This window comes from Ranitomeya variabilis, chromosome 5 (assembly GCF_051348905.1).
Source record: "Ranitomeya variabilis isolate aRanVar5 chromosome 5, aRanVar5.hap1, whole genome shotgun sequence".
NCBI classification, from domain to species: domain Eukaryota; kingdom Metazoa; phylum Chordata; class Amphibia; order Anura; family Dendrobatidae; genus Ranitomeya; species Ranitomeya variabilis.
The window spans coordinates 149,595,047-149,609,118 of NC_135236.1; the positions used below are offsets into that span (position 1 = coordinate 149,595,047).

Here is a 14,072-nt window from a genome sequence, read left to right on the forward strand (position 1 = left end):
GATCCAGAGGAGTTTTGGGAGAATGTCCTATGGTCTGATGAAACCAAACTGGAACTGTTTGGTAGAAACACAACTTGTCGTGTTTGGAGGAAAAAGAATACTGAGTTGCATCCATCAAACACCATACCTACTGTAAAGCATGGTGGTGGAAACATCATGCTTTGGGGCTGTTTCTCTGCAAAGGGGCCAGGACGACTGATCCGGGTACATGAAAGAATGAATGGGGCCATGTATCGTGAGATTTTGAGTGCAAACCTCCTTCCATCAGCAAGGGCATTGAAGATGAAACGTGGCTGGGTCTTTCAACATGACAATGATCCAAAGCACACCGCCAGGGCAACGAAGGAGTGGCTTCGTAAGAAGCATTTCAAGGTCCTGGAGTGGCCTAGCCAGTCTCCAGATCTCAACCCTATAGAAAACCTTTGGAGGGAGTTGAAAGTCCGTGTTGCCAAGCGAAAAGCCAAAAACATCACTGCTCTAGAGGAGATCTGCATGGAGGAATGGGCCAACATACCAACAACAGTGTGTGGCAACCTTGTGAAGACTTACAGAAAACGTTTGACCTCTGTCATTGCCAACAAAGGATATATTACAAAGTATTGAGATGAAATTTTGTTTCTGACCAAATACTTATTTTCCACCATAATATGCAAATAAAATGGTAAAAAAACAGACAATGTGATTTTCTGGATTTTTTTTGCTCAGTTTGTCTCCCATAGTTGAGGTCTACCTATGATGTAAATTACAGACGCCTCTCATCTTTTTAAGTGGTGGAACTTGCACTATTGCTGACTGACTAAATACTTTTTTGCCCCACTGTATGTGTACAATTCAAGGATGGACCACAACAGTCCACATACATTATCACCCTTATACAAATTTTTTTTTTTTTTCGCTTAACTTGGTCACTTACCAAGACAGAGAATTTATTTTTTATAATTTAATAAAGTAGATAAAATGCTTTGCGCTCCGGCGCTCGCATTGAAAATGAATAGATGGGATGTGCGCATGCTCAACCTCTACTCCATTCGGATGGAGCTTTTCAGAGCACCTACCTTGGGATTGAGCTCTAAATTAATTTAATCACTTTTCTAAAATTCTTTGGATACAAATTTCCTACCTCTCCCTCTCTACTGTAAAGCCCTGCTTTTTTTTTAACTTCCATTCCGAAGACATTTTGAGAATTCCAAGGTATACTGAGGATACTGGGATATGCTGGGATACTCAAATGAACTGTTATCAGGGGACCAGGGTGGCGGTCACTGCCACAGCAGCTTTCCCCACCCTAAAATGAAGTGTCATCAGTGGCATCCATTTTAGGGGCTGGGCTAGTCCCTATTCTACAGAGTATGCATCGGTTGTCACTCCAATGCATGCTCAGCATGTAGTTCCAGCGCTATTTTACTTTGAATGCGCAGTGTCAGCATTCCAATGAAGAGAGCGCACTCTCAGTGCACATTGAAGAGAGAGCGTGGAAAATAGGGAGAACAGAGACTAGACAGTCCCCAAAACAGATATCACAGCCCTGTCATCAGAGACGTCTGCTTTGGTAGCTAGGCTAGTCTCTCCTGTCTCTGCTTGCCAAGTTCTCATTTTACAATGCGCCCTGACAGTGCACTCTTTTGCAGCTTCGTCACTCCTCATTAGAGCCGGCAAGAGAGTGCACTGTAATTGTACATTCAAAGGAACAGCACTATGAGTAGGGAGCGCATACAGAGCATGCATTGGAATTGACAACCAGCGCATGCTCAATAGATCAGGGACTAGCCCAGTCCTCTTTAAATGGACATTTAGGGCAAAGTTCAAATTTGGTTTTGGACCACCCCTTTAACCTCTGCATTCTTTTATCCAGATCCACAAACTTCTCAGTGGCTCAGAGAAAATCTGCAAAGCTCCCCATGCACAACATACACAGTATAAACTGACCTAAGACTAGCATCCTCTATAATCCAAACCTTGCACCTCCGTCTCCAAGACTTACATAATATTGTACAGTTTCACGTGTCTTTCGCCAGGGGGACTTGTCAGGGAGTCACAAAAACAATTAACTTTTGGAAGGCAAAGTTTGACCAGCTTAGAGATGCCCTTAATCTGGTTGACTGGGACAATGTCCTCAGAAATAAGAATACCGATAATAAATGGGAAATGTTTAAGAACATCCTAAATAGGCACTGTAAGCGGTTTATACCTTATGGGAGTAAAAGGACAAGAAATAGGAAAAACCCAATGTGGCCAAGCAAAGATGTAAGATTGGCAATTAGCAGTAAAAAGTAAGCATTTAAACTACTAAAGCAGGATGGCACAGTTGAAGCTCTAAAACAACTATAGGGAGAAAAATATCTAAAAAACTAATTAAAGCAGCCAAAAAGGAAACAGAGAAGCACATTGCTAAGGAGAGTAAAACTAATCCCAAACTGTTCTTCAACTATATCAATAGTAAAAGAGTCAGACTCATAAGTGAAAGTGTAGGCCCCTTAAAAAATTGTGAGGAAAGAATGGTTGTAGATGATGAGGAAAAAGCTAATATATTAAACACCTTCTTCTCCATGGTTTTCACAGTGAAAAATAAAATGCTATGTGAAATGCCAGGAGACAAAGAAAACCCTATATTAAGGGTCACCAATCTAACCAAAGAAGAGGTGCAGAACCGGCTAAATAAGATTAAAATAGATAAATTTCCGGGTTCGGATGGCATCCAGAGAACTGGCGCATAGCAAATGTGGTACCAATATTCAAAAAGGGTTCTAAAAGTGAACCTGGAAATTATAGGCCAGTAACGTCTAACCTCTATTGTTGGTAAAATATTTGAAGGGTTTCTGAGGGATGTTATTCTGGATTATCTCAATGAGAATAACTGTTTAACTCCATATCAGCATGGGTTTATGAGGAATCGCTCCTGTCAAACCAATCTAATCAGTTTTTAGGAAGAGGTTAGCTATAGACTGGAACAAGGTGAGTCATTTGACATGGTATATCTTGATTATTCAAAAGCATTTGTTACCGTGCTACACAAGAGGTTGGTACACAAAAGGAGAATGCTGGATCTGGGGGAAAATGTGTGTAAATAGGTAAGTTTAAAGTTTAATGTATTTGTCTATATTTGCCCCCTTTTCACATGTAAAGCACCATGGAATAAATGGCGCTATAAAAATGTATAATAATAATAATAATAAAGTAACTGGCTTAGTGACAGAAAGTAGAGGGTGGTTATAAATGGTATATTCTCTATCTGGGTCGCTGTGACCTGTTGGGTACTGCAGTGTCGGTGTTGGGACCTATTCTCTTCAACATATATATTAAGGATCTGGCAGAAGGTTTACACAGTAAGATATCGATATTTGCAGATGATACAAAGCTATGTAAAGCACAATACAAGAGAAGATACTATTCTGCTACAGATGTTTTTGGATAAGTTGGAAACTTGGGCCGAAAGGTGGCAGATGAGGTTTAACAATGATAACTGTAAGGTTATACACATGGAAAGAAGGAATCAATATCACCATTACACACTGAATAGGAAATTACTGGATAAATCTGACATGGAGAAGGACTTGGGGATCCTAGTTAATGATAAACTTACCTGGTGCAGCCAGTGTCAAGGAGCGGTTGCCAAGGAAAACAGGATCATGGGGTGCATTAAAAGAGTTTTGGATACACATGATGAGAGCATTATACTGCCTCTGTACAAATCCCTGGTTAGACTGACCGCATATGGAGTACTGTGTACAGTTTTGGGCACCGATGCTGAGGAAGGATATAATGGAACTAGAGCGAGTACAAAGGAGGGCAATTAAATTAATAAAGGGGATGGGGGAACTACAATACCCAGAGAGATTAGCAAAATTAGGATTATTTAGTCTAGAAAAAAGTCAACTGAGAGGCGATCTAATAACCATGTATAAGTACATAAGGGGGCAATACAAATATCTCTCCGAGGATATGCTTATACCAAGGAAGGTGACGGTCACAAGGGGGCATTCTCTGTGTCTGGAGGAGAGAAGGTTTTTCCACCAACATAGAAGAGGATTCTTTACTGTTAGGGCAGTGAGAATCTGGAATTCCATGCCTGAGGAGGTGGTGATGGTGAACTCAGTCGAGGGGTTCAAGAGAGGCCTGGATGTCTTCCTGGAGCGTAACATTATTGTATCTTAGGCTAGGTTCACATTGCATTAGGGCAATCCGTTAAGCGCATAGCGCTAGCGGATTGCGCTAACGCAATGTTTGTTTAGGGTCCGCGTTCGGCGTCCCCGTTAGCGCAGATCCCCGATCTGCGCTAGCGAGGAACGGACCTCGGGCGCACCTCGGACTCTGCAAGCAGTGTCCGAGGTCCGTCACAAAAGAACGGCACATCGCTAGCGCGTGCCGAAAATGGCATGCGCTAGCGATGCGCTACAGGGAAAACTCACATTGCTGTCAATGGGTGAGCTAACGGACCCGTTGCACGGCGTTAATTGCGACAATTTCGCCGTGCAACGCAGTCCGCTAGCGGACACACATTAACGCAATGTGAACCTAGCCTTACAGTTATGAGGTTCTTTAGAAGAACGTAGATCTGGGGTTTTGTTCTAATGGAATATAGGCTGGACAAATGTCTTTTTTTGGCCTTGCTAACTATGTTACTATGTTACTTCTTCTGTGCTGCACCAGTTCTCTGGAATGCACTACCCCAGATGATTCGACTGTTACCTAGCCCCCACGTTTTTAAGTGTGCTTTTAAAACAATGCTCTCAGTGTGAAAAACAAGATAATCTTGTATTTAAGATACTTTTTAATGGGTAACAAAAATAAAATAAATGATGTTACAAAGCAAGCTTTCGGGACTTCTTAGCTCCTTTCCTCTGGCATGGTATAACAAAGTCTCTGAAGAAACACAAATACATGCACAAATAAACAGCAAAAAAAGAGTGGCATGATATAATAAATGAACATTTGAACAAACAAACAAACTGAGCTCAGAGACTGAATCCTTAATTGGATTGGACCTTTTATAACACATCTCTTTAAACAAGCCTACAACCTCAACTCACTAACCTCACTCTCCCCTGTTCTCTCCTTCTAAATATTATTTAGAATCTGCTCCTTCCTGTTCATCCGTCCATGCACATGATAACTGCACCTGATAATTGCACTTAAACACACTGACTGATGACCAAATTATGCAGCTTTATAGGAAAATCTCTATTTATTACAATTGCTGGATTTGAAATAACAAGCACTTTTCACCTATTGTGTCTCCCTATTTCCTTCTAGATTGTAAGGTTGTGAGCAGGGCCCCTACTCCTAATGTAACTGTTTAACCTGTCCAACCTTGTATTGAATTTATTGTCTGTATATGTCCCCACTTAATTGTAAAGTGCTGCAGAATATGATGGTGTTATATATAAAAAAAAATATTATTATTAACACCCCCAGTCCATCACACCACATCCACTCCGAATGTACACCATTATTACACCTACCAGACCCACAAAATATACAGTGCAAGACATAGAACACAGTAGTATTTCCCTAGGCCATACTCAGTACAGTACTCAGTCTACTGTAGTATCCCCCCTCCACCACACACACCGAATATAAAGTGTAACAGATCCCCAGCCGCTCCTGATATACATGGTATATCACCTTATAATATACATGTTAGCCCCCCACCCAGCCCACCACAGTACATAGTAATGCACCACAGCTGCATGATTTGCGGCTGCCAGACAACCTTGAATACATGTGGGGATTGCCTGTTTGTTAGGGAATCCCCACATATGTTCAGGTTTTCTAGGAGCCGCAAATCATGCAGCTGCTGCGACACAACCTAAATCTCCGCGCACACCCAAAATACTCGGAGATCTCCGAGCATGCTCAGAAATCTCGAGTAATGAGCATACTCGCTCATCACTAATAATTAACCTACATATGCTGTAACAAAGCAGCAACTGTCAGAAATCTACATGAAATGCAATATGTTTTTATTTAAAAAAAAAAATTAAAAAAATTCTGTGGGCTCCTGCATAATTTTCATAACCTGCAGAGGGAAAGCCGACAGCTGAGTGCTGATGTTAATATTCTGGGAAAGAGCCAATAGCCAAAGCTTCCCAGGCTATTAATATCAGCTCACAGCTGTTTGCTTAGCCTTTACTGCCTAGTTTACAGGGGAACCCCAGAAAAAAGTTGACATGGGGTCCTCCTATAAAAATCAAACCAGCAAATGCTAGGCAAACAGCTGTGGGCTGATATTAATAGCCTGGGAAGGGGCCATGGATGTTGGCACCCCCCAGGCTAAAAACATCAGCTCTCAGCTGCCCCAGAAATGGTGCACCTTATAGATGCGTCAATTCTGGCTCTTAGCCTCGCTCTTCCCACTTGCCCTGTAGCGGTGGCAAGTGGGGTTCATTTTTGTGAGGTTGATGTGACATCAAGCCCTCAGGTTAGTAATGGAGAGGCATCTACAAGACACCTATCCATTACTAACCCCATAGTGATATTGTATAAAACAGACACACAGAATAAAGTCCTTTATTTGAAATAATCACACAGACTCCTTTATTGAATCTAAATTTACCATACTTACTGAACGCCTAATCCACAGCGCCCTCGTCTCCTGCAGACAATCAAAAAATAATAAACCAACATATAATACTATCCTGTCTGACGTAGTACCGAGTGTCCTACGGCGATCTCACGGGAGATGTGACCACTTTACCCGGCCTCCGGCGATACACTGACAGGAGGTAATCGCTCCCACAGTGTATCACTGCGCCACCGTGAGACTTCAATGGAGTTCATCAGCTCCAGTGCCAAAAGTGAGAGCACCGGAGCAGATCAACAGATCGGGCAGGTGAGATCGACATGGGAAACTCGGTGTTAGATGGACTACGGCGGAAAGGTGAGTACATGTTGGTTTATTATTTTTGACTGCATGAGACAAGGGCATCAGGGATTAGGCATTCGGTTAGCATGTATTTTGTATGTGAATATGTACTTATGTAAATGTTTTGATTTTTTTTTTTTACAATTGAACACAGGCGCTGGATGTTGAGACTATTCTCCCATCATCGGCTCATGCTGTCTGTTATATGTGACAAAAGACGTAGCCGGATGGGAGTAGTAGTCTCATCAGACAACACCTGGGCACGCGCGTGACACGATTACACACACACAGACACACGCACATTCTCCACTCACAGAGACACACACACATGTTCTCCGCTCACACATGGAGACACACGCACTTATTCTCCGCCAACACACTCTTCCTCCTTCTGACATCATTTCCTTTGACAAATGGCAGCGGTTTTGGCAGCAAATGTACAGCAAATAAGCCGCAAATACGCAAACCTTTTTACACCTGCTTTTTTTGCTGCAGATTTGACTGACGCAATTGAAGTCAATGAGTCAAAAACGCTGCAGAAGCGCAAAAAGAATTGACATGCTGCAGAAAATAAAACGCTGAAAATACAGACGGAAATTTACTGATCATGTGCACAACACTTCAGGATTGTCATTGCATTACCTTGCATAAGTATTCCATTGCATTTTTGGACCATTTACACGCGTAAAAAAAAAATTAAAAACGCATCGTGTGCACATAGCCTAAGGCTACTTTCACACTAGCGTCATTTGCAATACGTCGCAATGCGTCGTTCAGGAGAAAAAACGCATCCTGCAAAGTTGTCTGCAGGATGCGTTTTTTCCCCATAGACTTACATTACCGACGCATTGCGACGTATTGCCACACGTCGCAACCGTCATGCGACGGTTGCATCGTGTTTTGGCGGACTGCCGGCACAAGAAAACGTTACATGTAACTTTTTGTGCGTCGAGTCCGCCATTTTCGACCGCGCATGCGCGGCCGAAACTCCGCCCCCTCCTCCCCGGACAGTATAATGGGGCAGCGGAAGCGTCGTAAGACTGCTTCCGCTGCCCACATCGGGCATTTATTTCACAGCATGCATCGGTACGTCGGCCCGACGCACTGCGACGGGCCCGTACCGACGCTAGTGTGAAAGCAGCCTAAGCCACAACTCCAGCATCTCCTGTGATGTCTAAGCCCCAGCATCTCCAGTGACGTTTATATTGTAGCCCCATGTCTCCAGTGATCTCTATTAGGCAGCCCCGTTTCTCTTTTAGTGTCTATACCCCAGCCCCAACGTCTCATGTGATGTATATACCACAGCCCCATGTCTCCTGTGATGTCTATACCACACCCCATGTCTCCTACGACTTCTATACCGCAGACCCAGCATATCCTGTGACGTCTATACCGCAGCCATAGCATCTCCTGTGACGTCTATACCGCAGCCATAGCATCTCCTGTGATGTCTAAACCGCAGGCCCAGTGTTTCCTGTGATGTGTATACTGCAACCCAGCACCTAATGTGATGTCTATAACGCAGCTCCAGCATCTCGTGTGAGGATTATACTACAGCAGCAGCATCACCCGTGACTTCTAAAGCGCAGCCCCATGTCTCCTGTGATGTCTATACCCCAGGCCCATGTCTCCTGTGATGTTTAAATCATAGCCCCAGCGTCTCCTGTGATATCTGTACCACAGCACCAGCGTCTCCCGTGATGTCTATACCGCAGCTCCAGTGTCTCTGATGATTTTGCTGGAGCCTCAGCATCTCCTTTGATGATTAGACTGCAGCTCCAGTGTGTCCTATTGTGTCTATACTGCAGCCCTATGTCTCCTGTGAGGTCTTTACTGTAGATCCAGCGTCTCCTGTGATAGTTATGGCACAGTCCCAGCGTCTCCTGTCACGATTATACCACATCTCCTATGATGACTATATGTAGCCCCATATCTCCTGTGATGTCTACTGGAGATACCCAGCGTCTCCTACAGGGGCGGAACTACCGCGGTCGCAGGGGTCGCAGCTGCGACTGGGCCCAGAGTGCTTAGGGCTCGCCCAGTCCAGCAAAGACTGGGCGGGCCCCTAAGCACTGAGCTACAAAATTGTCCGCCGGCCCTTTAAATCAGTGGGTGGCTTTAAATGTGGCCGGCCGGCAGGTCCGCAATTCTCCGGGGGCAGCCGCCGTATCGTGCCGGCTGCCGACCCTTTAACCCCCGAGTGCAGGGTAAGCAGCGTTCATTACAGAACGCTGCCTCTCCTGCACAGCAGCACAGGAATGATATCATCGGGGTGGGCGGGGTTATCGGGTGGGCGGAGTTACCGCCCAATGCTCTCCTGTCCCGACTCCGGAAATAGGAGCTGCTGCCCAACAGAGTCCAGACTCCAGAGCGATCTCTGTGCTGCCAGCTCTGTGCCTCTCTGCAGGTGATCTGTGCCCTTCAGCTCTGTGCCTCCCCTCACTGTTTGCCACAATATGATCTGTGCCCCCCGCTGTGTGCCCCAATATGATCTCTGTGCCCCCCCGCTGTATGCACCAATATGATCTCTGTGCCCCCACTGAGTGCCCCAATATGATCTGTGCCCCCCGCTGTGTGCACCAATATGATCTCTGTGCCCCCCCCACTGTGTGCCCCAATATGATCTCTGTGACCCACGCTGAGTGCCCCAATATGATCTCTATGCCCCCCTGCTGTGTGCCCCAATGTGATCTCTGTGCTCCCTGCTGTGTGCCCCAATATGATCTCTGTGCCCCCCGCTGTGTGCCCCAATATGATGTCTGTGCCCCCCGCTGTGTGCCCCAATATGATCTGTGCCCCCTGCTGTGTGCCCCAATATGATCTCTGTGCCCCCCACTGTGTGCCCCAATATGATCTGTGCCCCCCGCTGTGTACACCAATATGATCTCTGTGCCCCCTGCTGTATGCCCCAATATGATCTCTGTGCCCCCCCGCTGTGTGCCCCTATATGATCTCTGTGCCGCCCGCTGTGTGCACCAGTATGATCTCTGTGTCCCCCCGCTGTGTGCACCAATATGATCTCTGTGCCTGCTGTATGCACCAATATGATCTCTGTGCCCCCCGCTGTGTGCACCAATATGATCTCTGTGCCCGCTGTATGCACCAATATGATCTATGTGCCCCCCCGCTGTGTGCCCCAATATGATCTCTGTGCCCCCCGCTGTGTGCACCAATATGATCTCTGTGCCCGCTGTATGCACCAATATGATCTATGTGCCCCCCCGCTGTGTGCCCCAATATGATCTCTGTGCCCCTCGCTGTGTGCCCCTATATGATCTGTGCCCCCGCTGTGTGCACCAATATGATCTCTGTGCCCCGCTGTGTGCCCCAATTTGATCTCTGTGCCCCCGCTGTGTGCCCCTATATGATCTGTGCCCCCCGCTGTGTGCACCAATATGATCTCTGTGCCCCCCGCTGTATGCACCAATATGACCTCTGTGCCCCAGTTTGCCCCAATATGATCTCTGTGCCCCCCCGCTGTGTGCACCAATATGATCTCTGTGCCCGCTGTATGCACCAATATGATCTCTGTGCCCCACTGTTTGCCCCAATATGATCTCTGTGCCCCGCTGTATGAACCAATATGGTCTCTGTGCCCGCTGTATGCACCAATATGATCTCTGCCCCCACGCTGTGTACCCCAATATGATCTCTGCCCCCACACTGTGCACCCCAATATGATCTGTGCCCCCCCCGCTGTATGCACCAATATGATCTCTGTGCCCCCCAGCTATGTGCCCCCTGTGATTTCTGTGCCCTTTGAGAGTGCGGCCCTCGTTCGTGCTTGGGCGTGCGTCTGCAGCCCTGGTCAGTGCGGGCAAACAGGAGAGCGTGTGCACACCAGGGCCTGTGCAGAAGTGTGACAAGGCCGCACAGACACCTGAAACTCACTCTGAACAGTGTGCCCCAATTTGATCTCTGTGCCCCCCGCTGTGTGCCCCTATATGATCTGTGCCCCCCGCTGTGTGCACGCACCAATATGATCTCTGTGCCCCCCGCTGTATGCACCAATATGATCTCTGTGCCCCAGTTTGCCCCAATATGATCTCTGTGCCCCCCCGCTGTGTGCACCAATATGATCTCTGTGCCCGCTGTATGCACCACGTTGGGGTTTTTATGTCCTCTGTTTATCCGATGGTGCACCCGTTATTAAAATTGAGTCTCCCGCAGGAATGTAAATTTATCTTTTTTGTGGTAATTAAAGGGTCTATTATGGCTCTGGTCCGAAAGGACCTCAAATGTGTCCTGGGAGACTTGTATATTTCCCATTAAATGAGCCCTCATTGGGTTTCTCTCTTGTTCCTTGAAACATTTGTGTAGGAACTACGCGGATTGAGATCCATGAGCGGCTTCTTGTGATGTATGGCAAACTGACTCCAATGCACCTGTAGGGTATAAATGGGGTGTCATTTCCCCAAGTGTATGGGGGTTGGAAGCCTGATGAGGGCTGCATCATCCACAATTTTGTAGTACATATGGGTTTGATCTGTGATCAGCTGGTCTTCTCCCACATGTATGAGAGTATAGGAGTCCAGTGTTTATCACATTATGTTTCTCCGAATACGTACTAGGCATGTTTATGTGGGGATAATTGGGAATTTTCTTCCATCGTGATAGAGATCATCTGGTTTGACCAAACGTGAATTTGGTCTGCGGTCGTAAGCATCAAAGTGCTCCATAACTGTCGCACACGGCCAGTAACTATGGTTACAAAACATGTTGTGTGACGACGGTTAGTAGGAGGAGCCTTCCCGTATGTGGCTTATGGATTGGCCCTGAACTGCCATGTCTATGGGTCACCATGGTTAATATTGTGGAAGTAGCAAAATATAGGCAGGAGGGGTGTTTCTGTTGATGCGGTGAAATTAGTATGTGTTGCGATAATGGCAAATAACTGCATGATGGTCAACAGGGACATTTCCTTTCTATAGGCATACCATTAAGGTGCTGGGTAGCGACCACATGAGCCGAGTAAGAGTCGGTGTGCGCACGCGTCGTAGTGCCACTTAGCTGCCGCACACAGCCGGTTAGTATGGGTGCCAGACCGGAGGTGTAATAGCAGTTAGTGGGAGGAGTTTCCGGCTCATACACGGCGGATGAGTGAGACATTGCCGCGTCCTCTGGGCACTATGGCAACTGTAGCACGTGTACCAAGATATAGGCAGGAGGAGTGGTGGAGTCCTGGAAACTCATTGGCTATGAGTCTGTGTAGCACCGCCCCTGGAACCTCTGTACGTGTCTGCCTCCGTTAAGCAGCACAGCTGCAGCTGCGTAAAAAGCAATTATTAGACTAGATAAGGACGCCGGATGTCCACAGGAGCTACCCCTGACGAAGCCACTGCTGTGGCGAACACGCGTCGGGTCTCTGCTCCTCCTGTTGACACCTCCCACCGTGTATGGGGCCTGTACAGCACTTGGGTTTGCATACCAGCTTTATGCCGTTTGGTTATTGATTCATTCATTTGTCGGCAGGTTTTCTATGCGCCTTACCACAGGGCTCTGTGGCAACTTGGGATAAAGGCTTCACCACACGTTTTCATTACCCAGTGGAACCAATATACAAGCTATTTAGCGATTGCATAGTGTTATATCTCACAGCGAGCAGGTTGTTTGTTACCATTGTGGTGTAGAACCCAATTTAGTATTCATGCATACATACTGATGTGACACAATTTTCGTTTATGTTGTTCTCATATTGCTAATGGGGTTATTTTTCCACTTACATCTGTTCATTTATGTCACTAGTTAGCCTGTTGACGCCTGGTATTTGTTTGCTGGTGCATTTCCTTCTTTGGGCAATATCATTGTTCTATCATTTTCCTATGATACAGGTACTCCATTATAGGTTCTCTGTGCTGTTCATGCAGACGTCCCACATTTTATACACTAACAGCCTTTGATTACAGAAAGAGTGTGGGAGTTGTCATATGGGGGTGGGTTCTATTGTGAGCCGACTGTCTATGTATATAGGTCCTATGTGTGACCATTTTATATGTTTTTAATTTGTGCTCCATGTGGTGTTTTGTATGTCCATTTATAGTATCTCAATAAAGATTGTATTTTTCCATATTTAATCCAGTGCCTTGGGTGATCCCCGTTTATGGTCTATTCTTTGTCTTGGTTCTATGGTTCAGTATTTTATAGACCGGGTTGGATCCCCAGTTTCCATGTGGTGCCCCCGTTCTAGCTATTAGATTACGCTGTATGCACCAATATGATCTCTGTGCCCCACTGTTTGCCCCAATATGATCTCTGTGCCCCGCTGTATGAACCAATATGATCTCTGTGCCCGCTGTATGCACCAATATGATCTCTGCCCCCACACTGTGTACCCCAATATGATCTCTGCCCCCACGCTGTGCACCCCAATATGATCTGTGCCCCCCCCCCCCCCGCTGTATGCACCAATATGATCTCTGTGCCCCCCAGCTATGTGCCCCCTGTGATTTCTGTGCCCTTTGAGAGTGCGGCCCTCGTTCGTGCTTGGGCGTGCGTCTGCAGCCCTGGTCAGTGCGGGCAAACAGGAGAGCGTGTGCACACCAGGGCCTGTGCAGAAGTGTGACAAGGCCGCACAGACACCTGAAACTCACTCTGAACAGCGCTCTCCTCACCAATCCCCGGCCGGCATCCACTCCAAGTCTTCAGCGCCTCCGACGCTGGCTGAACAGTGGACCCTCATCATCCTCCTCCATCTCAGGTGAGTACCAGCATGAAATCTTTTTACGTATACGCAGCATTTGCAGTTTGACCTGTATACTGTGTACAGACTGCTGTATGTACAATATATAGGTGACACTGCTGTATATAATCACCGTATCAGCTATATAATGAATGTTCAGCAGTCTATATTCATTATATAGGTGACACTGTGACTAATGTGTATATACGTGATATAGGTGATACTGCTGTGTATATATAGTGCGACTATACACTGCAATCACAGTATCACCTATATAATGCATGTACAGCAGTCTATATACATTGTATAGGTGAAACTGCAACTGTGTGTAATATACTGCGACCGCTGTGTATAGCCCATATAGGCCAGCCGCAGTGTGTGTGTTATATACACACACACACACACATACACACTGCAGCTGGCCTATATGGGCTATACACAGCGGTCGCAGTATATTACACACAGTGGTATAACCTATATAACGTACATACATCAGTCGCAGTTTCACTTATACACTGTGTGTGTGTGGGG

General features: G+C 46.2%; 1 long non-coding RNA gene across 1 annotated transcript in view; it reads right to left on the bottom strand.

The window, feature by feature from the left end:
• LOC143775367 (uncharacterized) overlaps positions 1 to 11,818 on the bottom strand; it is a 36,777-nt gene extending 24,959 nt beyond the window's left edge. The window contains exon 1 of the long non-coding RNA XR_013215636.1: positions 11,800 to 11,818. This is a non-coding gene — a long non-coding RNA (uncharacterized LOC143775367). The remainder of the gene's footprint in view (positions 1 to 11,799) is intronic.
• Between the last annotated feature and the right edge of the window lie 2,254 nt (positions 11,819 to 14,072).